This window comes from Chrysemys picta, chromosome 23 (genome assembly GCF_011386835.1).
Source record: "Chrysemys picta bellii isolate R12L10 chromosome 23, ASM1138683v2, whole genome shotgun sequence".
Lineage (NCBI taxonomy): Eukaryota > Metazoa > Chordata > Testudines > Emydidae > Chrysemys > Chrysemys picta.
In genome coordinates, this window is record NC_088813.1 from 15,975,698 (window position 1) to 16,000,011 (window position 24,314).

A 24,314-nucleotide genomic window follows, 5' to 3' on the forward strand; every position below is an offset into this window, starting at 1 on the left:
AGAGAATTTTCCCTAGTTAATTCCTATTTGAACTAGAGCAGGATGGCGGTGAATCAGCACAGCAGGGTGTGGGCAACCGTGGAGGGTGCCAAGCAAGACCCAAATTGCACCAAGAGAAAGTGTGGGGATCTAAACCTGGACTACCAAGGGGTATAATGCCAAGGTTAGGTGGATTGGCAGAGGTATGCGGAGGCCTGGGATAGATAAACAAGAGATACTTCAGGAGGATTGCATTGCACTGGCAAAGTGGTGGTGGGTGCTCACAGCTGGAATAGCAAGGGATAAGGTAGATCAGCATCAGTCGAGCCCAGGGCTGGAACATCCGGGATTGCTGCAGGTTAGGTTTGAGGTGCATTGGCAGAGTTCTTGGGGTACAGCCTGCACAACTCCTTCCCAATATTATCCCAGCTCTTTTCCCTGCCGTGAGTTCACCTGCCCAACTCAGGAGTGTAAAACAAGCTGAGTTCCTCGCTTCTGAGCATTATGCAGGGATCTCTTAACATCTTCTGCTCCCATCAACTGCTCACTCTTCTTCCTCAGCCAAAACACCGCATGTGTGCTGTCAGGGAATGGCTTGGTTCCTAAGCTGGCATCGTCCCGTTCTTGCTTTCCTGGCTGCCTGAAATCTCACTGAGTGGTGGAAAAATCTGTCATCTCGTGTTTGCAAGCTTTTTTCAGTTTAATACATTTTAATCAGAAAATTAATCAGGAAACACCAGTTCAGCAAGATAATTGAACAATGAAGGGACACGATAATTACTGTTTAGTATAATTAACTTTGCTAAGTCTTTATTGGGAGCAGAGACTTCCTGAGTGAAACTTATTAAATGGCTCTCTCTGGAAAACTGAATCCCTGTCAAAAAGCCTGATTTATTAATGCTGTTCTTTAGAAATCGGCCACGTGTCCTTAAATACTGATTGGTGGGATGTTTGGTCAGAGCTATGAGTTACTGTCCAGGTTCTTCTCTTAGATCTTTAATTCATCTCTGCCTCTGTCTTTCACTGCCCTTCTTCTCACCTCTTTGCAGGTGGGTAAGGGTTGGGTAGCAGTGAAAATGACGTGGTTCATCGATCTATCTATTTGCCCTGCATACTTGTCTAACTATCAGTTTCGTATAACACCCATCTCCCTAAAATCTAAGTGCAAGAGAGGTGCACAGGTCATTGCAGATTTTCACCCATGAGGGCAGCTGCATGTTGCTTTGCTGAGGCGAGTAATCACAGGAGCCTTTGCTGGCGAGTTGGCAGAGCTACATGATAGCCGTTGGTGCAGGTCCAGACTGAGCTGTGGTGGTTACACTAGCAGGTGGTCAGGGTAACGGAGCATTGTCAGAAGCATATTGGGGCACACCGATTTTGCTATAGACATTTATCTCTAGGGTTGGAAGTTCCCCTTTCCCCCAACTATGGGGAACAAAACCTGACTTGCTGTTTGCCTCCAGGTCGTTGGTTCTGACCTCTAGCTATATAGGTTCTCCGAGGACTCAAACAAACTAGCTAGATTCATTGAAGAATATTAATGGCCCAAATCAGCCGTGCCTGCTTGGGCAGCCATTAGCATGAACAAGCAGCCTGCGTGGTTACTCCATCTCCCAGCCTCCGTTTCGTTTCCATAGGAAGGGCACAGGATTAAATATTTATGGTTTTCATTGGGAGGATTAAAATAAATATTGAAATGAACTTGATTGGCTTCTGTTTTGATGAGAGAGCCCTTTGGCTGGCCACAGTTCAACAAGCAACTGGCACTCAGGTAGCTTGTGCATTATTCATATCGGGTCGGGTCTGGAGAGATGAGGAGAGTAACTCTCTGGATACAACCCCTTAAGAAGAGGCATGAAGACGTGTGATTTAATAAACAGTGGCTTTCTGGGGTTATCCTCTCCATGCAGCCAGCTAAGAGGCAGTAGAAAGTCAAGGGTTCCAATCTTGCTCTTAATTACACTGGTGACTCTTGTGTATTCAACGGAGTTACTCAGGATTGACATGATGTAGCTGAGAGCAGACTCTAACCCCCATGGGCAGGAGAGCCGCTAGACTTGATCCATAATCCTTTGCCTGTAACAGCTGGGTTCTTTCACTAAACAATGGAAGCAGCAACCCTGGAAACCTTTGGAATATTCTGAAAGTAGGACAGGTGTGTATTTTCTGAAATTCAATTTTTTGATGACCTTTTTTGTTGAAATTTCAATTTCAGACAAATAAACTCCCAAAAGAAATGTCCATGCTATTTTCTCATGTCCCTGGGCCAGCTATATAAATGGTCAGTGTTTTTCAGATTTCAAAATTTGGTGAAAAAGATGAATGTTGGTGACAAAAAAAAAAAGCTATGATTTCCTCCAGATCTCATAGTTGCATTGACGTCAGAGGAGCTATGACAGTCCTCAAATTGAGAATCTGCCCCCAGTTGCTTACTTTAGGTGGCCTTGGTCCTGGTTTCATTAGACCTATAGCACTGCCTGCCTGGGCTACCGTGGCCGGACATGAAATGGAGAGCTGTGTTTGTAATGAAAGTTTAAAATGGTCTTGGAACACAAACCAGATTCTTGGCAAATTTCTGCTGAGGTCCATGAATCTTAGGCTTGGTCTACACTACCCCCCCTAATTCGAACTAAGGTACGCAACTTCAGCTACGTGAATAACGTAGCTGAAGTTCGAAGTACCTTATTTCGAATTAGTTGAAACTTACCTTGGTCCACACTCGGCAGGCAGGCTCCCCCGTCGACTCCGCGGTACTCCTCTCGGCGAGCTGGAGTACCGCAGTCGACGGCGAGCACTTCCGGGTTCGACTTATCGCGTCCAGACTAGACGCGATAAGTCGAACCCAGAAGTTCGATTTCCAGCCGTCGAACTTGCCGGTAAGTGTAGCCAAGGCCTTAGTGCAAATCTGGGTTCCATTTTCAGTGAAACTGATGCAATTTCATGGGTTTTGTGTCGTGTGCATTTCAACCTCTTGTGGAGCTTTAACATAAAACCAGTGATTTGGGTGGAGGTTTGGCTTTGAGGTCCATTTAACTTTGAAACTTCAGTTGGGGGGATGAATCCCGTATCAATCAAGATAAAAGAAAGTGTTTGCAGTAGAGAGAGATCAAAACATAAACAATTTTTCTCTCTTCCTTCCCCTCCATCCACCCACAAAACGTTGGTAAATTAGATAAAGAAACCTAGATGTGAAATACCCTGGCTTGGGGTTTTGCAAAATCAAAACCCAACTGATGAGTTCTTGCAAAACCTTGGCTCAGCTAAACCCTGGTAGGCAAAAACCAAAGCATCTTATATGGATCTAGTCAATTGCAGTCTTAATAGACTGGCAAAACTGAACAGGTGTATCATTTTAACCAATAAGATAACAGTATGCAAATGAGTTGAGAAAGGAGTAGCTACCTCTGAGAACATGACTGAACATGACTCATTGTAACCAATAGGATTTCAGTATGCAAATGACATGAGGGAGGAGCTACACTTTGTCTCCTATCCACCAAGCCATGAATTGTCCCATGTGTATCAGCTAGTTCAGGGGTTCTCAAACTGGGGGTCAGGACCTCTCAGGAGGTCGCAAGGTTATGATCTGGGGGGTCGCGAGCTGTCAGCCTCCATCCCAAACCCCACTTCACCTCCAGCATTTGTAATAGTGTTAAATATAAAAAAAAGGGGTTTTAATTCATAAGAGGGGAGGTCACAATCAGGCTTGCTGTGTGAAAGGGGTCACCACTACAGAAGTTTGAGAACCACTGAGCTCGTTGTTTCTATAAAGGGATGGTGGACACTTGTGTCATACAGAGCTCAGACAGCGGTGGTAGGGTTAGTCCTTCGCATAAACTGATCTGTCATGCCTTGCACCTTGACTTTCTCATTAAAACAAGGGTGTGAGGTCACTTCCCACAAATGTTGTTGTCTTTTGCAGCTAATTTGTGCAACTAATAGTCCAAACATTTTGAATGTCTCTTCAGTGAGTGGCTCTGTAATTGAATTTCTAATTTATTCCATCTAGTTATAATTAAAATAAGTATTCTCAATTATTTATGTCTGGCAAACTTATTCTATGTTCTCTGAAAGGCAGATTAAGATGTAGGTTCTGCAAAGCCCCCCGCTGATGCTCGTTGATTATTTTGACCTGTGTCTAGATGTTGGAAATAATCTATATTATTATTACAATTACCTGCCTTAATCCACTCAGCCCTGAAGAGTCAGTGAGATGACTGCATCTCACTTGACTTCAGCTTGATAAATGGCTCAATGTGCCATTAAAAGAACAAATCTATAACAACATTTAGCTTTTAGGCTCCATCTTCAGTCAATGAAGCAACAATGTGATGCAACGAACTGCCGTTGTGATGCAACTGTGCAACTTTATGATGCAGTGACTTGACACAATGCCTGTGGTATGATGTCACAACCTTGCGAGTGACATCATCTTGCACTGCTGCAATGGTGTGTGTGCGTGGGGGGGGGGGAATCCCAGTTCCATTTCAGTTGCAGGTCTCTTCAGCTTCAATTTCTACAGTCTCTCCTCTGGGTGACAGCCACCCACCTGAGTGCTCAGAAAGAGGGCACCTTTTTCTCCTGTCTTCTGCCAAGGCAGGTGGGGAACATCCAAACTACTGTCTGTGCTCACTGCTGCCTTTCTTTATGCAAATAAGACCCTACCAATGAGAGAATACTATTCCCCCCTCACACCTATTGGCATGGATGGGGAAAGCAGTGCTCTCTGCCTCCCTGTCTGTGGATGGAGGGGTAGGTGAGTGCAAAGAGCCTGCTTACCCCTGTTTACCTGTGATGGCCATTATCGGGACTGATACATCAGGGACTGAACTGGGGAAGGCCAGTGCTAAAAGCCTGAATTGCTACAGCCTGCAAGCTCCCTAGCTGAGGCTGCAGGAAATTCGTGTCCTCAGTAGATCCAGCATTGAGAGGGACCTGTGACACACACACTCACCAGTGAGTGACACACAGAGCTCCCTTATCTGAGGTGACCACTGGGGTAGGGTCTTCGCCCTTGCACGGGCATGAAGGTAACACAATCTATCCCTAAATGACTTGCTCAAGGTCACACAGTGGTACCTCTTGGTAATGAACCCACGTCTGCTGCAGCCTAGCCTGGTGCCTTAACTACAAACCACCTGTAGCTCTACCAAGCCACTTGTGTTCCAGGAGTCACCGAGCAGAGCTTGCGACTACACAAAGGCTCTTCAGCCCACTTCTCCTGGTGAATTAATCATAATTTCCTCACCTTCCAGCCTTCCACAACATTCACCAGGGACACAGTGGAGCCACCTCGCGCAAGTTTATTTTACCCCCGCCCTTCGGTTAATTATCCTGCAAACACTATTGATTACCGGAGGGTCACTCCTCAGATCTGGCAACCCAACTTGCCTTTCCCCAGGGAGAGAGAGGAAATACGTTGTTTTTTCTGGAGGGACCTTTTGCTGTTTCCCCCCTTCACCCCCAACTCCTGTGTAGACATTTAGAAAATAAAATTGTTAAAGCTTTTAAACCATTTCCCTTGCTGAACAAGAGCATTTGTTTGTATTTAAGAAAGACAAATGGGCAAGGTTCAAAGCTGTGAAATGAAAAGAAAGGAGAAGTTAAAATGACCAAGGGAAGGAAAATGGGAAGAGAGACTATGTTTTTCCAGAACGAGGTATTTAAAAAGCACATGATTTGCAATTTCTGGCTGAAAGAAAAGTGCAATTTAATTCTTCTCTCTCTCTCTCTCTCCAGTTATAGGTTAAAAATGGCAATTTTCTTATTTGGGAAGTGAGAAAGGAACAGACTGATCTAAACCATCTCGCTGTCGCCCAGCGTGGCAGCTCCACAAATGGATTGGCCTTCTAGCTTGCAGTTCCTCACGCTTGGGAGGAGCGTCCCATTAATAGCTAGTCCATCGCCTTCCGACAGCTCACCTCCTATATCTCTCCTTGGCGGTGACGCCTACAAAAATCTTGACACGAGTTAGACCGCTGGTGTGCTGAGATCACTGCCGGTCACACCGAGCAGCGTTGTCTCATTCGGTGCTCGTGCTTCCCCATCGGTCTGTACTCACCTGTTCTCTCGTGACTGAGTGAACGCCTACACTGCCACCGGGCGGGCTGACTGCAGCATGTGTAAGACATACCCGAGCTAGCTGTGATCATACCCATGTTGCTAGAACAAAGCTAGCTAGAGTAACAGCAGTGAAACCACGCAGCTGCTCAAGTAGGTAAGCGGGGTGATGGGCGGGTGGGGCTAGTCCATGCAGCCGTGGTCTTTTGTTCTGTGGTTGTACGGCGCCTAGAACAATGGGATTCTGGCCTGTAACTGGGCTTCCTGAGCCTGACAGCAAAACTAATCATAGAACTTTAATATGGGCTCTGGTCCATCCTTAAAAGTGGAATTCATGCCCATGCAGACATGAAATACAGGTCTATAGGCTCCAGGAAAACCTGGTTTTGTGGACTTAAGTTCTGGGTGAACAGATCAGCTGCTTCCTGTGCCAACACTGCTCTGTACAGGGGCTTGATCCAGCTCTCACTGACGTCACTGGGAGGCTTTTGGTTGATTTCAGTGGGACTTTGATTGGAGCCAAAGTCTGGAATTCAGCCTTGTTCAGACAGCTAGCCCAAGCCCTGTGCACTGTCTGTGTCCTGCAATATGAGCTTATAAACATTCAACGTGGGCTCCGGCTGGATCCTCCGGCATGCACTGGGATGTAAGTGGTGCATAGACTTTGTGCTGGCCCCTATGGGGGGTAAATTTCACCTAAGGGTCCAATCCAGTTCTCCTTGATTTCAATGACATGGGGCAGGCCTGGTGCAGGACTATGCCACTAGGCCATGGGTGGGAAGATATCTTTCCCCACAGCTGTGGAGGGGCAGGAGACAAACTGCGTAGCTCTTACTGTATCCCTGAGCCCTTTCCTCAGTTTCCCCTCTCTTGCCAGGCCCACGAAACCCACTTCATGGGGGTGTTCAGGGAGCCCCGAGATGCTAAGCTCTCCAGGTACAGGAAATCTGCTCCCCAAATCCCACCCTGCCTTTCTTCTATGCACCAGAACCCCCTAGTTACCCCATCTCTAGGATTTGCCAGAGAAGATGGGACAGAACCCAAAGGGGCAAATTCAGCTTTCACACTGGGGTAAACCTGGAGTTAGCCCCAGTGGGAGCCAGAAGAAGGCCTGGGACTTAACTACCTTGGCACATTGCTCCCACGGGAAATAATTCCTCCCTGACCCCTACAGCCATCAGTTTATGCCATGAAGCTTGAGATTTGCTTACCCTTAACTTTCAGAGCCACAAATATGGTTATTGCTCAATGTGTAGCTAGTCACAGACTGCAGAAAGGAGTGCACCATGCTGGCCTGTTCCACGCTGGACCTTGCAAAATAGCGTCCCCAAAGCTACTAATGCAGACAGGACAGCAGGCAGTCTCCTATTTGCTTTGCCATAAAACTTCCAAGGCAGCGCCTTCAACGCACTTACCTGCATGTCTAACTTTTGATTCACTGTAACAGGCAGGTTATAGCACCTTAAATAAATACCGGTTGGTCATTAAGGCCCTATTTATGGAGGTTTAATAGCTCTGTAATAGACATGAAACTTGCTCTGCAGAGTTGTTCCCGCATAAATATGCGGTAATACGCAGCTGGTAGTTAAATGCTTTGTAATACATGAAGGGCTGTAATTTGCTGATTAACAATGGCTGATTGCAATAGCTATTTCTTAACATTATCATAAGCCTGAACCATTACCAAAAAAAAAAGAAAAAGAAAAGAATAAAATGAAATGAAATGAAAATGTCATTGCGGCTAAAGCAGAAAGGGCCGGCACAACTGGGAATCAGAGGTGTGTTGGCTGAGAGTTCTTGGTGGCTTTCAATAGGGATGGGGTCGGGTCACTGTTTTAAGCAAGCAGTGTAAGGGCTGGATCCTTAATCCCCTCGGCGATGCTGATTCACACCAGCTACAGCTCTTGTCCTATAACTCTGAGGGTGAGTAGAGCGCTAACACAAGGCCTATGCACCACTTCTATGCCCATCTCTGCTGCTGATCTGCTGGGTGGCCTTGGGCAAGTCCCTTCACCTTTCTGTGTCCTCCTTTTCCATCCCACCCTTTGATTCTTGTTGGCTCTTCGGGCCAGGGACTGTCACTGTGTTTGTACAGCACCTGGCACAATGGGGCCCTGATTTGGGAGAGGCTTCTAAGCACTACTATAATCCAAATAAATAATCATAATAAAACCCACTTCAATCGCACTCTGCCCTAGTATGGAGGGCAGTGCATAGGCACTCCTGTTTCACAAGGGTGAATTTCACCCTAAGCACGCCCAACGGTTCAACAAGACTTTATCCTGATCTGTGCAAAATCTTGCACCCCTGCTAAACAAAAAATAGCGTGCCTCAACTACATCTTCAGATGCATCCTGCTGACACAGACTTGGAGTTTACGATGTTAATCAAATCCTGTTCATTGCTAACAGCTCCTTCCACCTCAGCCTCACAAACGGAGACAAATAAATGCACGTATTTGGGAAGTCGGCATTTTATATCTGTTTGCATCCACGTGACTTTGCCTTATTGACTTTTTAGAAGGAAATCGGCCAGGCAGGCCCCAACTGGATTAATGATTAATTATTTGTTTGTACCAGCGATCGGGGCCCCATTGTGCTAGGTGCTGTACGTGCATGTAACAAAAATACAGCCCTTTCCCCCGAAGAGCTTACTAGCTACACAGATGACGAGAGCCAAGAGGGGGAGGGACGTAAAGACGCAAGGAGGACCAGATAACGGTGAGATGATTATGATCAGTGTAATGAGCATCATGTGCGGCACACCTGCTGCCCAGCTACTCTGTGTGTTGGTGACATGTGATAGGTGGGTTTTAAGGAGGGACAATTACAGGGAGCTCTTCCCATGTGTACGGGAGAAAGTGCAAAGGTGCTTGCAAGAAAAAAGTATTAATAGGCAATAATCATACGGCCCCGGTGAAGGAAGCTTAAGTTTATATAAGCCCCAAACCGGTCTATTGAAGCAACTAGCTCAAGCAGAAGGGGGTCATTGGAGAAGGACAAAGAGCTAAGTTAATAGGGCTTTTGGCATATTCTGTGTCTTCCTTCTGTCCAGTGTCCTGCCACTTTGCATCTTCCTTCCCTGCATTCCCGCTGAGCGCTCGCTCTCACTGAGAGATACGGGAGAGGGCAATTTGCAGAGAATGCTACAGTAACTGATGGCCTGTTTCCCTCTGCATTGTAACATACACCATGCCAGCCGGCTGCCTCTTCTGTACAATGCCAAGACTCAGATGCGAATGGCATGCACCCAGCTCTCTCTCCAAGTCATGTCGGTGATGCCCGAATTGATCATCTCCGGGCGCCTTTCGGGGGGAGTTAAATTGTCTTGGGCCAACCCTCTGAGGGTGTAACTTGATGTAGCACCATCAAAGGGCAATGGATTTTACACCAATTTCTCACTTTTTCACCATTTAAACTGTCAGGGCACTTGGAAAGTGCGTTATTTTAAGCGATCAGCAATTGTCGTTTTCTATAGCCTCTAGAATAAATCATGTTAAGAACTCCCTTATCGGGAAGCATAAGTAATTAGAGTCAGAATCCCAGGCACATGCGCCTACCGACATTAGCGCATACTATGAATCATGAAGCCTGTATTCTTGGTGAGACACTCGTTCATCTAGGGCACAATTCAAAGTGACCAGCTGGGAGATCACGAGATCACCAAGTCACTCAGAATCCCAGCATGTCAAGAAGCCTGTGTGAACCGAATCGCAGCTCTGAAGAGGCTGGAGCTTGTGGGACTGCGGTACCTGGCCAATGCTCAGAAGGGGCAGGAGCTCCCTTGGAGCAGTAGCTCATTGGAGCCAAGTTTCAGCATGGTGTGGCAGGGTTCAAAGACCTATGGGGCTTAAGTGGTGCCTCGGCCTTGTTCTGGCCTCATGCCTAGGGATGAATTTCACCCATGGGAGCTGTGATATTCAGCAGCCATTAGCCCCTCGGTTTCCCCAGAGATGGCTGAAAAATGGGGGGGGTTCTGTAGGAAATTTTGACTTTTTGGCAAAAAATCAAAAACGGAAATGTATTGGCCAAAATCGCTTGATTCAAAAATGCTGCCACAGTGCTTCATGGGAGCTGTAGTTCAGGTGCATTGTGTTTCCATTCCTATCTCTAGGTTGGGCTCCCTTGTCAGACTACATCTCCCATCATGCACCATGGACTCCCTTTGGTGAGGTGAGGTAGTGCATCATGGAAGAGGATATATTGTCTGGCTTGAAATCCTGGCCCGCAGAGGACAATGGGGACTTGAGCAACCGAACTACAGCTTGCGTGGCATATCTGAAGCAATTTTTTTTAGTTTTGGGGCTTTCACATTTTTTTGTGGAAAGCAGACACTTTTTGGGAAAAAAAATCTAACTCCCTAATATTCCATCAAAAACAATTTAGATTGAACATTTTTGAGCAGCCTTACTAATGATGCTTACCTAATTCACAGAGGTCTTTTTGAGTCTTAATTAACTAAGGCTGGTAAGACTGCAGTTTTCATCCCAACGGCGCTCCTGGCATGCCAAGTATGATGCTAATTTGAATCCCATTTGGGGCATGCAGCCATCTCTCCCTTTGCCTATAGCAGGGAGACACGCTGGAATTTGCACACACAGCTGCTGATAAGAGATGCATAAGCGGGTAAAGCAAAGACGATTGTGTAAATTTCGAAGGCCGACTTAATTCAGGAAGGATGTGTGTCTCTGTCAAAGGTGAGGGTGATAAATTATTTCAAGAGTGTCTTAACCTTGGGACAAATTAAATCAAAGTCTTCTGTGAAGCTTACAGGCATCAAATTTGTTAGCTGTAACAATATATTCTGACGAGCAATCCAGGTTCCTTGGTATTAATTACTTTATTCAGTAAGTTAAACAAATGATAAGATATCTGAATTCAAGGGAGAGACACCAAGGAGTTTTATAAAGGATGCAAAAGTTAGTCCCGCCAATGAGCATCCAAACTAGAGTTGCTAATTTGATGTGGAGAGCATTAATCTGTTTCAAAGCTGCCTTTCTTTCTATGTAATATTATATCAATTAGGGCCATAATTATTGGGCTGGCTTGAGCAGTGCATTCTTCCTATCCGAACATTAACCATGTGCATGCTATGTGACGTAGCTGCACTGGAGGTCCTCTCTACAGCTCTTCATCATGGTTTCTGAGATTCTTCAGCATCAGGAAAGAGCTAATAATGGCTGCAAGATGAAGTAAGAAACATTCGTAGATTTTAAGGCCAGGAGGGACCAGTCGATCATCTAATCTGACCTTCTGCATAAACTGGGCACGGCATTTCAACCCACCACCTTTGTATTGAGCCAAATAACTTGTGTTTGGCTAAAGCATCTTCCAGCGTGGCAGTCAACCTGGATTTACAGAGAATCGGCCACTTCCCTGGGTAATTTGTTCCAGTGGCTGTAAAAAAAAAAAAGTGTGTCTTATTTCTAATTTGGCTGACTTTTACTTCCACCTTTTGTGTGTGTGTGTGTGTGTGCCTTCCTCTGCTTGCTTAAAGACTTAATACCTAGTATTTTCTCCTCATGAAGGAACTTACACACCCTCATCAAGTTACCTTTTGATCTTCTATTTGATAAGATAAACAGATTGAACTCTTTAAATCTCTCACTATAGACCATTTTTTCCAGCCCTGGAATCATTTCTGTCTCTCTTCACTGCACCCTCTCCAAATTTTCAACATCTTTTTTAAAACGTGGACACCAGGACTGTATGCAGGATTCCAGTATCAGTCTCACCGACGCTGTGCATAGGGGGAAGTTGGAAATAAGATGCAAGCGATGAGCATTCTGGGTAATTACCCACTAGAACAAGGTACCCAGGGGTGGATGGATTCTGCATTGTTTCTAGTCTCTACATTAAAAGCGCATGTCCTTCTAAAAGAAATGTCCTCGTTCACCTCAATATGGGAATCACGGAAGCTTTACTCACAAAAGTATCCCCAAAGAGTTTGGATGCCTTTCCAGACTGAAGTCGATATAGGTGCACCCTCTTACACCATTGCTGAATTTGGCCCTGTAGTGAGGCAGAGTGGCCTCCCTCCGGCCTGGAGAGTGAGGGACCACGACACTCCCCTTGGTAGGTGGAGCTGAACCCACCCTGCCCCCCCTCGCCGGAAATACCGGGGCGGGGCAGGAACTATAAAGGGAGGGACCTGCAGCTCAGTTGAGCAGGAGCCAGATGTCTCTGCCCTGATGCTGTGCCCAGGAGCTGAATCTACGCTATCCCGGACGAGACGGACCCAGACGAGGAGTTGCCAGGACTACCGCCAGCTATGTAGCGCGAAGAGCCCGAGGACCAGTGGATGCGCAAGATACCAAACCCTGGGGAGGTAGGAAGTAGCCCAGGGCAGCCAACGACTGGCTGGCTACAGGGCTGACCACTTTTAGGTTGGCGTGTTGCGGCAGGATCCCTGCCGACCCAGTGGAAGACCTCTCTAGGGCCCTGGGCTGGGACGCGGTGGGACGCATGTATCTGTGCAATAAGGGGTGGTGCTGAAGCAAACCTACCACCTACTTGTTGCTTCTTACCAGTGTAACGGGGGTGAGGGCAGAACGTAATGTTGAGCCCCGTGTCCCTCCTGCTCTTGTCTAAATGAGGGGTAGCGCCGTGAAATTGAATGGAGTTACACCGCAGTGTAAAAACTAGTGTGAGATCTGACCTGGGCCAGTTGTCTTTGGGTGGGAAGAAGCAAGAGGAGTGTGTTTAATCAAATTTCATTTGCTGTGGCATGTTGCCAACACAAAACTGTAATTAATGACCCGGGTGGGAACCTGCTAGAGTCCTCCTGCTAAGTCTTGATTTTTAAACGCTTCTTCGCTGTGCACATTTCTCAGTTCATCTAACATCCCTCTGCTTTTCCCTTCATTTCTCTGCCCCTTCCTCCCACCCTGGTCTGGGTTGGGGAGTAATTGCTGTGAATCACAAATGCTAATTAGACATTTACTTTATTATCCTTATCGCTATATTATAACATTCCTGTTTAATAATAATGGGATTACAGTAGAGCCAAAACGAGATCAGGTCCCCTTTGTGCTATGGGCTGCCTGTACACAGAGTAAGAGACAGTCCCTGCGTCAGGCAGATTGCAATGTAAATAGACAGTACGGGGAAAGGGAATTATTAGTACCCTCCACTGAGATGGGAAGTGACTTGTCTATGCTGTGGTGCAGCTGGGATTTGAACCCCAAGCTCTTGGGAAAAGGGCGACAGGGGATGGATCACTTGATGATGACCCTCTGGGGCACCTGGCATTGGCCGCTGTTGGAAGATAGGATACTGGGCTAGATGGACCTTTGCTCTGACCCAGTACGGCCGTTCTTATGTTCCTAAGTCCCACGCCGCTGCCTTGAGCGTAATGCCCTCTTTGCTTATAAGGGTGTGTTTGTGTTTTGTTCGTTCCTCTTCTTCACAGTTTCTTCTGAGATGCCCCTTCTCTCTCTCTCCCTTAGGGTGACCAGACAGCAAGTGTGAAAAATCTGGACAGGGGTGTGGAGGTAATAGGAGCCTATATAAGAAAAAGACCCAAAAATTGGGACTGTCCCTATAAAATCGGGACATCTGGTCACCCTACTCTCCCGCCGCACATTTTGCTTTGTGTCTCCCACCTCTGTGCCCCCATCCCCCATTCCAACCCCAGCCCAGGGGAGGATGCGGTCACATTCCTGAGGAGCTCTTCAGCTTGGCTGCTGGGATAACTGTTTTGCCTGGCTTATTAAATCCAAAGCAGAGCTTTCAAGATCTTCTCATTAAGAGCACTTTTTATTAAGGCCGTATTAATAGGGCCAAGCAGCGCAGCTATTTTTGGAAAAGATCAAGCATTAAAATGCAAAAAGGAGAAGGGGAAAAAAAGTGATTCTCCAGTACAGTGCTCGGTTCATGGGCTCACTCGGCCCTGAATAACGTTGCACATTTGCTCTGGTATTAAACTTGATTTATGTCCATAAAAAAATGAGATGGGGGAAGGGTGAATGCAAAGCTCGATCCTGCCAGATACTTCAGTGCCTGCTGGTGGCTCAGCACTTTGCAGAAGTTGGAGCAGCTCAGCATCTTCCAGGAACCATCTCCCTGGCTACTTTATTGTGATTCTAGGTGGCAGAGCCGGCCGTACAAGAGCAACAGAAGCTCCCAGAAAATAAAATCATGCCCCGGTGGGAAGATACCAAACAATTTCAGACTCATCCCGAGGAGCGGAATGCTACGTCACCATATCGGAAGGAAGGAAGAAGGAGGGAGGGCAAGGGGAACTACATGTCCCCAGCGTGCAAGAGGGTGAAGATGAAAAACAGGGAAGGGAATAGCGGGAGCCCAAAAGGGACACACATGAAACATTCCTTCGTTAATGCTCCCAGCTCCCTGCGCTCGCTGAAATGCTGTCACATAAATATGGGAGCCAATGGCTTGTGTTCGCACCGGTCTGGAAAAGAATAGGCTTTCAAAGGAACATTTAGACCTAAAAGCCATCACTCAAAGTTACTGCCGCAGCCACGGCCTCATACTTCCTGGCGTTATTTATGGTCCAAGGAAGCAGACATCATGTCCTTAGAGGTTTTGAAGCTGAAAAAAGTCATTAAGGAACCAAACGTGGAAAGACCGGTTGCACACATCCATCCCCCACTGCATACGCTGAGACAGAAAAGGAGATCTACGGCAGATCATGGATGGCTGTTAAATACTTTCAGGGATGGGATGTGCTTGGTAAACGGTTCTTTGGGGAAGGGATTGTCTTACTGTACATTCAGTGCCAGGATCCTGGTTGGAACCTCCAGGCGCTACCGTAATACAAATTACTATTACTGATAATAAATACAAAGGCAGTGATCCGAGCTTCCTACTTAGGTTGGTGAGTGCTCACTCACACCAGTAAATGAAGATACTTATTAGCTTCTATCGCTCACCGGTGTGCATAAGGTTGTAAAATTGTTGCTTTTGCAACCAGTTCCAATGACCTATGGCGGTTTCCCATTGATTTCAATGGACATGGAGCCCATCACTAAATGTACTTGAATTTGAATCATTGGATTTGATCGTAGCACTTCAGAAATGAATCAAAGGGAATAGCTTTTCTTTAAACCAAGGACTTTAGCAGCAGGATAAGTTTCATAGAGTCCCGCAGTCCTTCAAAAAGCACCACCTGCCTATAAACAAGCACCCCCATCTCTCTAGTGCACCATAAAATTCCTCAGCAACTATCATCTCAGAAACAATAAACCTGTTATTTCCAATCTCTGCAATTTATAGCTCTGATGGCAGAGGTGAGGTGGCTGTTATATTGTGATGATCAGATGTTTGTGATAGGAAAATACACCCAGGTTCCTCCAAAGCTACTTCATAGCAGAGTCAGGAAGAGATTTCCCTTCCCATTCACAATACAGTATACATATTTTTTCAAGCCCTTTCTTTTTACAGTGTAAGGGTGAAATCCTGGCCCCACTGAAGTCAATGGCAAAAGTCCCATTGTCCTGAATGAGGACAGGATTCCCCGCAAGTCTTAGCTACACTTTGGATAGTGTGATTCAGAACCTGGGAGAGCTGCTTGGTGCAAAATAATAATATAGATGATGATCATGAATGATAGCGTATATATGGCATAAATGGGTGCAGATGTGATCTCAGTGGCCCCAATGAAGAGCTGGAGTAACTCCAGTGCTTTATCTCAGGCCCAGGGAGCTTAAGGACAATGTTTTCAAAAGTGACCACTGATTCTGGATGTCCTGATTTTTAGGGTGGTCAACTTGAGACACCTTAGGCCCGATGGCTCATTCCAAGGGGCACGATGCTAATGCACCATCAATCCTACTGGGAAGGCAAATGAGGGAGTGGAAGGTGAAATACGTGTCCCTTGCACAGCTCCCATTGGCATCTCTGGGAATGGTGGGTGCTCTGCCCTTTTGAAATTCAGGCTCAGGTTTTCTCAAGTTAGGTGCCCAAACATTTTGGCACTGAAAATGAGTGGCCACATTTAAATAGCTGGCTTCAACGACTTGCCAAACAAGTGACAGAGCCAGGATTAGAACTCAAGAGTCATGAGCATAGAGCTCGGAAGATCAGACCCTATTTTGCCTATCAAATGATAGGAAGCATCTTGAGCTGTACTGTGACTCTGGAGGTTGAAATACAGTTGATTTCATGGTCTTTGGCTTCAGGGCAGCCTGCTGTGGGCACAGAGACCCTCGGGCTTCTAGGGGCTGCATTTCTGGAGCAGCGAGCCATGTGGCCTGTCCCTGAGTTGTGGACCCCAGGGCTTTCCTTTTCATGAAGAATTTCAAACTTTTTGGTTTTCCTTTCTTCTTGGAACAAAACCAGATACTGAAATCCTCCGTGAAACAGAATGGCCTTTCTTCGCACAGCTCTAGTTAGAGCTAGACCCTAAGGGCCTGGCCTGCCTTCCAACAAACAGGCCCCACTCCTCCTACATGTAGCATTGAACTCTGTGCATGTAGCTACTCGAGGAAGAATTCATTCTATCCACGAAGAAAGAGGATGATGGAGAATAGAGGCTTCATGACTAGTTCAAGAGTTTGCATTGGCTAAATCGGTCACACTACAATGTCTATGGGGGTATGTCTACACTGCATTGTTAAACCCGGGCTCTAATTTAGGATTGAGCCACACCCTCCCCCTTATGGTCTGGTCAGCAAGCGCTCAGATCCAGGTCCTAGGACCCGCCTGGGGATGGGAGGAGAAAGGTCTTAGCCCAAGTCCTGCTGAAACTCAGGTTCAAGCCCTGTCAATTTTCAGTGTGGAAGTAGCTCAAATCCTAGACCTGAGTTGGGAGATTTGCACAGTGCAGTATCATTGCATTTAGCAGGGTTGTGAGACCCAGGTCCAGCAATTGTAAGCCCAGGTTTACATGCAGTGTGGATGCTCAAGCCTGGGTTTGAAAACACTAAGTCCACAAGCACAGGTCCCACAGACCCAGGTTTAGAATTCAATGTAGACACATCCTGAATGATGGATGGGCCAGCAGGGATTTTAGCCCTGTGCCGGCTAGCTATTTCTTTCTGTGTTAAATATCATTCATTATTTTTATCTGAATTAAACATCCACATAATATATCCTGCATGGCTGCTAATGTGTAATCAAATGCATTTAACAGTAATAATAATTAGACTAGCCAACACAGTTGAAACTGGCCTAAGTGTTGCTTGGTAATTAATACAATCACAATTCAGAAATCATTCACAGACTTGAAAAGCCTGTTGTGTCCTAGGATAAATAAACTGGCTGCATAACTTCTGTATGCCGAGCAATCACCTGGGCCTCACACATATGCTTGCCCTGTGCCAATACATCTGTGTCTCAGAAAAGGTTGTATTTTAAAATCATAAAGTTTCTCCACATTCCCTTGGACTGGAGTTATCTGTAATAAGGAAGAGTGGTTAGCGTGAGTGTCAGAACCCTTGAGTTCTGGTCTCAACTCTAGGAAAGGAGAATGGGCTACAGCTGCAAGGTCACCAAGTCTCCTGGGTTCTCTTTCCAGCTCTGGGAAGTGAGGGTGAGCTAGGAGCGTACCAGGACTCCTGGGTTCTATTCCTACCTCTGGGAACGGAGAATGATCTAAAAGTTTGCAGGGAAAGCTGTTAAAACTCCTGGATTCCATACCCAAACACTCCCTACCGCCTGTTAAGTCACTTTAGAAGTGCGCTGACTGCTCTGACCCTCACTGTCATCCTTTCTCAGTTCAATCCAAAATCACAGACTGTCCCAATCTCTCTTCGGGGAGAGGATCTCTCTGTGTACTCCTGCAGGAATGTGACTGATTTCTCTTTTCAATGAGTATCTTATTCACCTGCCCTGAGTCGCCCAGTCTTTGTTCTCCATGTCAGATCAGCGGTTCTGACTCTCATGAGTTCGTTTCTGATGGTAGTTCGTGCCTTAGAATCTGTTGCTCCGTTTCCTTTTCCTGTTGTGGTGGTGTGTCAGTTTGCTCTATGGCCTCTCGGTGAAAGGGCAGTTTCTTTCGTCTGTTTGTTAGTTGGTGTCTCCTCTCCCCCTTCAGGTTAGTAGGTAAAAGAATTCTTCCCAGGACATGTTGCTCCTTCCTTGGCTAGGCAAAGCTGCCATCTGATCTCACTGTCCTCCAAACTGAATGTGCCTAGAGCCAATCAGTTAAAGGGTCTAGAATCTCTCCCTAAGATACAACTCAAAGATCTTAAAGTTCAATCCTTAAACCTTGTGCAGTCCTTTACACTTGTGGACAGTGAGATAAAATACTACGCTGGTAATAAGTGAATGGTCTGGCTGGATTCCCGCACAGGTATAAATGACTGTGCAAACCAGAGGAAAATGAGGCCCAAGGTATTTCTAGCTGTCGATCCATCCACATCTCCTATACAAATGCCACTAAACCGCTGAAGTTATGCTCAAGACATAGTCCCTGATCCGCCAAAGCCTTTAAGCGAGTGCTTAATTTTAACCACATGAATAGTCCCATTGGCTTCAACGGGAATACTCACATGCATAACGTTACGCACTTGCTTAAGTGCTTTGGTGGACTGGGGTCAGAGCTGACCTTGCAAATCCTTGGTCATAGGCATTGTCCTTGCTCCCCTGTTCAGTCCCATTAAGCTCAGTAGGTGAATTGCATAAGAAAGAACTTGCATGAGCAAAATTTGGCAGGATCAGCACCATCATTCACAACTTTTGTGTCTATACCTGATAGGGTGAAATGAAATAAGGACACTGTATAGATATTCCTCATGAGGTTAGGAAGAAACACATCCTGTGGGCCAGATCCTCAGCGGGCATAAATCAGCATAGCTCCACTCAGCGCCCTGGGGCTGCAAGGATTTGCACCAGCAGAGGAATTGGCCCGGTACATGAGGATCTGGCCCAGTACATATACGAGTAAACAGCAGTACCACAGAAGGGCTATCCAGTTAAGCACAGACACCATCCCAGATTTAACACCACCCACAGATATCCTTCATGCATCATATTTGTACAGTAGTTTTCAATTATCACAGAGAAAATGTTAGCCCCTTTTGGTCAAGAGAGAGAGATTGGGTAAGGTTAGGGTCTCTCTCCCTCTCTTTCACGTGCACACACACACACACACAGAGTAAATCTCTGGCAGGCAAAGCACTGTGGTTAGCACTATTCCGATTGCTGAGGTGACTTTGTGTGATTTTCAAAAGGCTGCAGTAGTTGGTTTGCCCAAAGCGACCGTAAGCATGTGTCTGTCCCTTGTAGGTCTCATCAGCGCCACACAGTTGTCATCCGAGCTTGGCGTACATGAGAGAGAAGTGTGTCCTTGTCAGAATGCAACAAAAGATTTGCAAAGGCAGAAATGAGCAACTAATGGAACCATCCCATCCAGATGACACCTATAAATCCCCCCATTCTATTGTTAGTTTTTGTATTACTGTAGCACCTATGGGTCCCAGGGGAGATCAGGGCCTCATTGTGCTTGGTGCTGTATAGACACATAGTAACTGAAAGCACCTGCGCCAGATAGCTTACAATCTAACCAGAAAAGCTTACAATCTAGTGAGGTTGATCAGAAGCAGAGGGACAGCAGTCTCGTGGTTTAGGACCTGTACTGTGGCTCAGGAGATCCAAGTTTAATTACCAACTCTGCCACAAACTCCCTATGTGACCTTGGGCAACTCACTTAATCTTTTTGTGCCTCGTCTTCCTCACGTTTTAAATGGGGGGGTCGTAATCTGTGTCTTTAGATTGCCGACTCTTCAAGGCAGGTACTGTCTCTGTACAGTGCCTCGCACAATGGGGCCCTGGCTTTTGTTGGGATCTCTGGGTTCAACCTCCTTACAGATCATTAATAATAAGGCAGCATTACTACATCACCTCTTTCCATCCAGTTTCCACCAAGACGATCTGATTGCATAGGGGGTTGGATTCACTGGCAGGAGTGCTGAACCCGACCTGCATTTCCCTTCATTTCACAGCCACATGCTTTGTTTTCAGTCACCTCCGATACATTTCAAACGGGTCAATTTAAGTGAACGCTGAGGCCGAAGTGCAGAATGAAGGGAAACACACACACAGGCACAAAGAAGGGACCGCGGGTGGGGAGCACATTTCCTTCCAAACCAGGGCTTCATTAAATCCCCTTCACATCTCTGTGCTGGGGTGAATAATGGATAGCTCTCGCACAGAAATATGTACTGCACTCACTGCATTAACCAAGGGCTCCGAGTGAATTTCTCCCACAAGCGGTAATACAAGGACTAAAAAGTGCCGGATCCTGCTTGACGAATGGCTTAAAGGAGGCACCTTTGAAATGCTTTTAGGATTTGCAGCGATTGATCAAAGAGCCGACCCACTGAATGCTTTTGGGGGTGGGGGGGGGGCTGATGGAAAGGTGCTAAAGCTTCTTTTCCTTGATTGCTAATATATTTACTCTTCCACAGATAGGGGGCTGTCGTTGGACCCATTGGAAGTGTGTATTCAGCTGATGAAGGGGCTGTCTTCACTACAGCTGGAGTTGTAATTTCCTGCCCGGGTAGACATTCTCGCACTGACTGATTGAACTAGAGCACTATAAATAGACGTGATAGCATGAACGGCGGGAGGCTACTGCTGCCCCGTCTGAAACCCTAGCCACAGCGCCATCTCGGGGGTTTAGACACTTCTCTTCCATTCATTTCAAAAGAGGAAGATACGTGTTTAAATCTCCTAGTTGAAAGTCTCAGCTGCTGTGATCAAAGGTCAATGGATTTGAGTCTGCTTTGAGTCAACCTAACCCCTGGTGTAGACCAGTGGCTCTCAACCTTTCCAGCTTATTGTACCCCTTTCAGGAGTCTGATTTGTCTTGCGTATCCTCAAGTTACACCTCACTTAAAAACGACTTGCTTACAAAATCAGACATAAAAATACAAACCTGTCACAGCACACTATTACTGAACAATTGCTGACTTTCTCATTTTTACCTTATAATTATCAAATAGATCAATTGGAATATAAATATTGTACTTACATTTCAGTGTCTAGTGTAGAGAGCAGTATAAACAAGTCATTGTCTCTATGAAATTTTAGTTTGTACTGACTTCGCTAGTGCTTTTTATGTAGCCTGTTATAAAACGAGGCAAATATCTAGATGAGTTGATGTACCCCCTGGAAGACCTTTGCGCACTCCCACGGGAACATGTACCCCTGGTTGAGAACCACTGCTGTAGACATAGTTAGGTTACAGAAGAATTCTTTCATTGACCTAGCTACCACCTCTTGGACAGAGGGATTAACTGCATTGATGGAGAGACCCCTTCTGTTGAGGTAGGAAGTGTCTACACTGTGGTGCTACAACAGCACATCTGCAGTGCGATAGCTGGTTTGCTGCATCGTAGACCAACAGAGGGAGGGAATACCTGAACTGAGATCCTTTTGCTTAGACCAATTGTCTCCAACACCTAGATTATCTGTTGACTGTTAGCAAGAGCTCCTTAGCTGGTAGGAACTGTTGTGGTAATGCATAGAGAGACAGGCACAATTCCCACATAGCCAGGCCCCAAGTCATGTAGGGCTTCCTAGATAAACAGTGACCTGTTGAATTGCATGCAGAAGCAAACAGGTAACCCCATAAACTTTGGCAAATGTAAGCAATGTGCTCACATCACTTCAGAAAATGTGGCCCTTGGAACCTCCAGCAGCTCACTCAGCCTGCATTTGGAAGGTCTGGAGATACATGCTGGGTAGTTAGGGAGAGGGACAGGGAGACAGGACGCCTGGGTTCTGTTCCAGTTATCTTGGTCTTGGGCAAATCACCTTCCACTCTCTATTTCGCAGTTTCTCTCCATCTGTTGCAATGGGGACAATCAGACTCATTCCGTAAGTATGAAGTGCTTTGAAATCCTGGGCTGAAATGCATTCTAGGGGCCAGATCCCCAGGGTGTATAAATCAACATTGCTCCATTCAAGTGAAGACACCTCCGTGTGATTTACACCAGCTGAGTCTCTGCCCCAGTAATTTCAAAGTGGTTTTGCTGTGGCGATTTCTGAAACGCTGCCATCAAATATATTTTCAATCTACAATTGCTTTTTAAAAGAACAACAAAACAGAGCATACAATAAAGCCAATGGGAAATATCCTTTTCCTGCTTATCTCCCAGGGATAATAATAACCCAGGCGTGTGCTAACTAAGTCCAGACTGTCTAGTGGAATAATCAATAGCTCTTGCTTTAGTTGACCTGTGTATTTCACCCAGGTGAGTGCACTCTTGTTTAATTGATGTCCTATTTACCTTCAAAGAGTTTGATGATTTATTTATTTTTTGTGCATCTCCCACTTGTGGGTTTGGGCGACAGGCTTTGGTTCAATGGTCGGTCAGGAGGGGTTAGTGAATCGACAAAGAACAGGAGCCCTGGAACATGTTACAGATCAGCTGTCCTCTCCGCAGCCCCTGCGCTGCCTTTCCCTGAGTTCAGCAAGAAAAGTGCTGGGAGAGGCTTTCTGGAGATGAGGTTTTCTGGAGGATCAGCACAACAGCCTGCTGATTTATCATTGTGTGCAGCGGAGAAGAGTGATTCGGTGCCACTCTCGGGCATTTGTCGTTAATTTTATGAATGACTTCTTCACTCGATATTATTCTACAAAAATTCTCAGAGGAAGAGGGAGACAGAGACTGAGAGATGCACGTGAGACACAAAAAATGAGGGGAGGGCAAAATTCTGGCCATGAGGTGGGCGGCTGAAAGGAGTTTGTATAAACTCTAAGAACCCGTGTTCATCACTGACCCTTTAGGTTAGTGTAAGGGGCCACAAGGCAGGTATAAGAGCCCCTACGCCTGGTGCAGAGCTGGCTCTGTGTATGGACACCCCCCCACGCCCGGTGCAGAGCTGGCTCTGTGTATGGACACCCCCCCCACGCCCGGTGCAGAGCTGGCTCTGTGTATGGACACCCCCCCTACTCCCGGTGCAGAGCTGGCTCTGTGTGTGGACACCCCTACACCCAGTGCAGAGCTGGCTCTGTGTATGGACACCCCTACACCCGGTGCAGAGCTGGCTCTGTGTATGGAACCCCCCCCACGCCCGGTGCAGAGCTGGCTCTGTGTATGGACCCCCCCCACACGCCCGGTGCAGAGCTGGCTCTGTGTATGGACCCCCCCCCCATGCCCGGTGCAGACCTGGCTCAGTGTATGGACCCCCCCCCATGCTCGGTGCAGAGCTGGCTATTCTACCTGTGGTGCTTCCTCCACAGCAGCTCAATGCACAGAGCAGGGGGCACAGGACGGGGCAGGCTGGAGGGGGCTGGCGAGGGCATGGCCAGGATGTTCACACTCCCGAGCTATTCTCCAACTGAGGCAAGAGACGTATCTTGGCCTGCCACTCCAGCTCCCAACCCCTCTGTGTGGGCAGGAAGAAAGTGCCAGCTGCCTCCACTCTGACCCTGAGCTGGAGGAGAATCTGGTCGTGAGGATCTGGACCTTTGTGAGCCCTGCAGAATGGGGAAAGGAGTGGGTCAGTCCGAGCCAGCAGCAGCCAGGTTCTTGTGCTCTGTAATGAGGGCGCTGGGAGTGGGATGGTCACGTGCCAACCAGGAGGGGATGGCGTGAGGGAGGGCGAAGCTTCGACTCTGCCTGGTCTCTCAGTCAGAGCAGAGGCGTTTTAATGAGCAACGGCTGTGCTAGAGGGCTGCTGTGTACGCAAACCAGAAATCAGCCCAGGGAACCGACAGTGCTCGCTGGCAGGCCAGGCGCAGATCGGCCCCCGTCTCCATTTGATCTTCCTCCGGCTGCTGGCTTTGTCCTCATTATGCTCAGAGAGCCTTTGGAAGAAGAGAAGCTTGCGCTGAGCAAAAGACGAGCAGGGTGATTGGGTGGCCGGGGCAGAAGACGATCTGTCCCTCTCTTTGTACCGTCACATCAGGAGCATCTGCTTCTCAAAGCTAAAAATGATTCTGTAATGAGCCAACATCTCCCCTCATTCAGCCGGGCCATTAGCAGACACCGATTAATATTTACACCCCTTTAAGAAAGGGAAGAGAGGGACTCTCCCCACCACCACTCAGGGCTGATGAGTCACTTGGTCAAACAAAATGATGTGCCACCGAAGTCGACCAAATGACTCTCCAAAGGGGCTCGTTCCGCTCAGCAGCCACTCGGTTCCTGCCCAGAGCTCCTTATTTATCCATGCAAATTGCTTCATTTGCATATGTGTCCTTAACTCAAGAATTATGTCCTAATGAAGCAAAGCAAACCAAGTCTTCCCTGCTCACTCTTTTAGATAACCGCCTCATTTACTTGCAGGAGAGAGGTTGGCTAGCAGTTGGAACAGGGAGCTAGGGACTGGACTCCAGGGCTGTGTGCTCAGCTCTAGGAA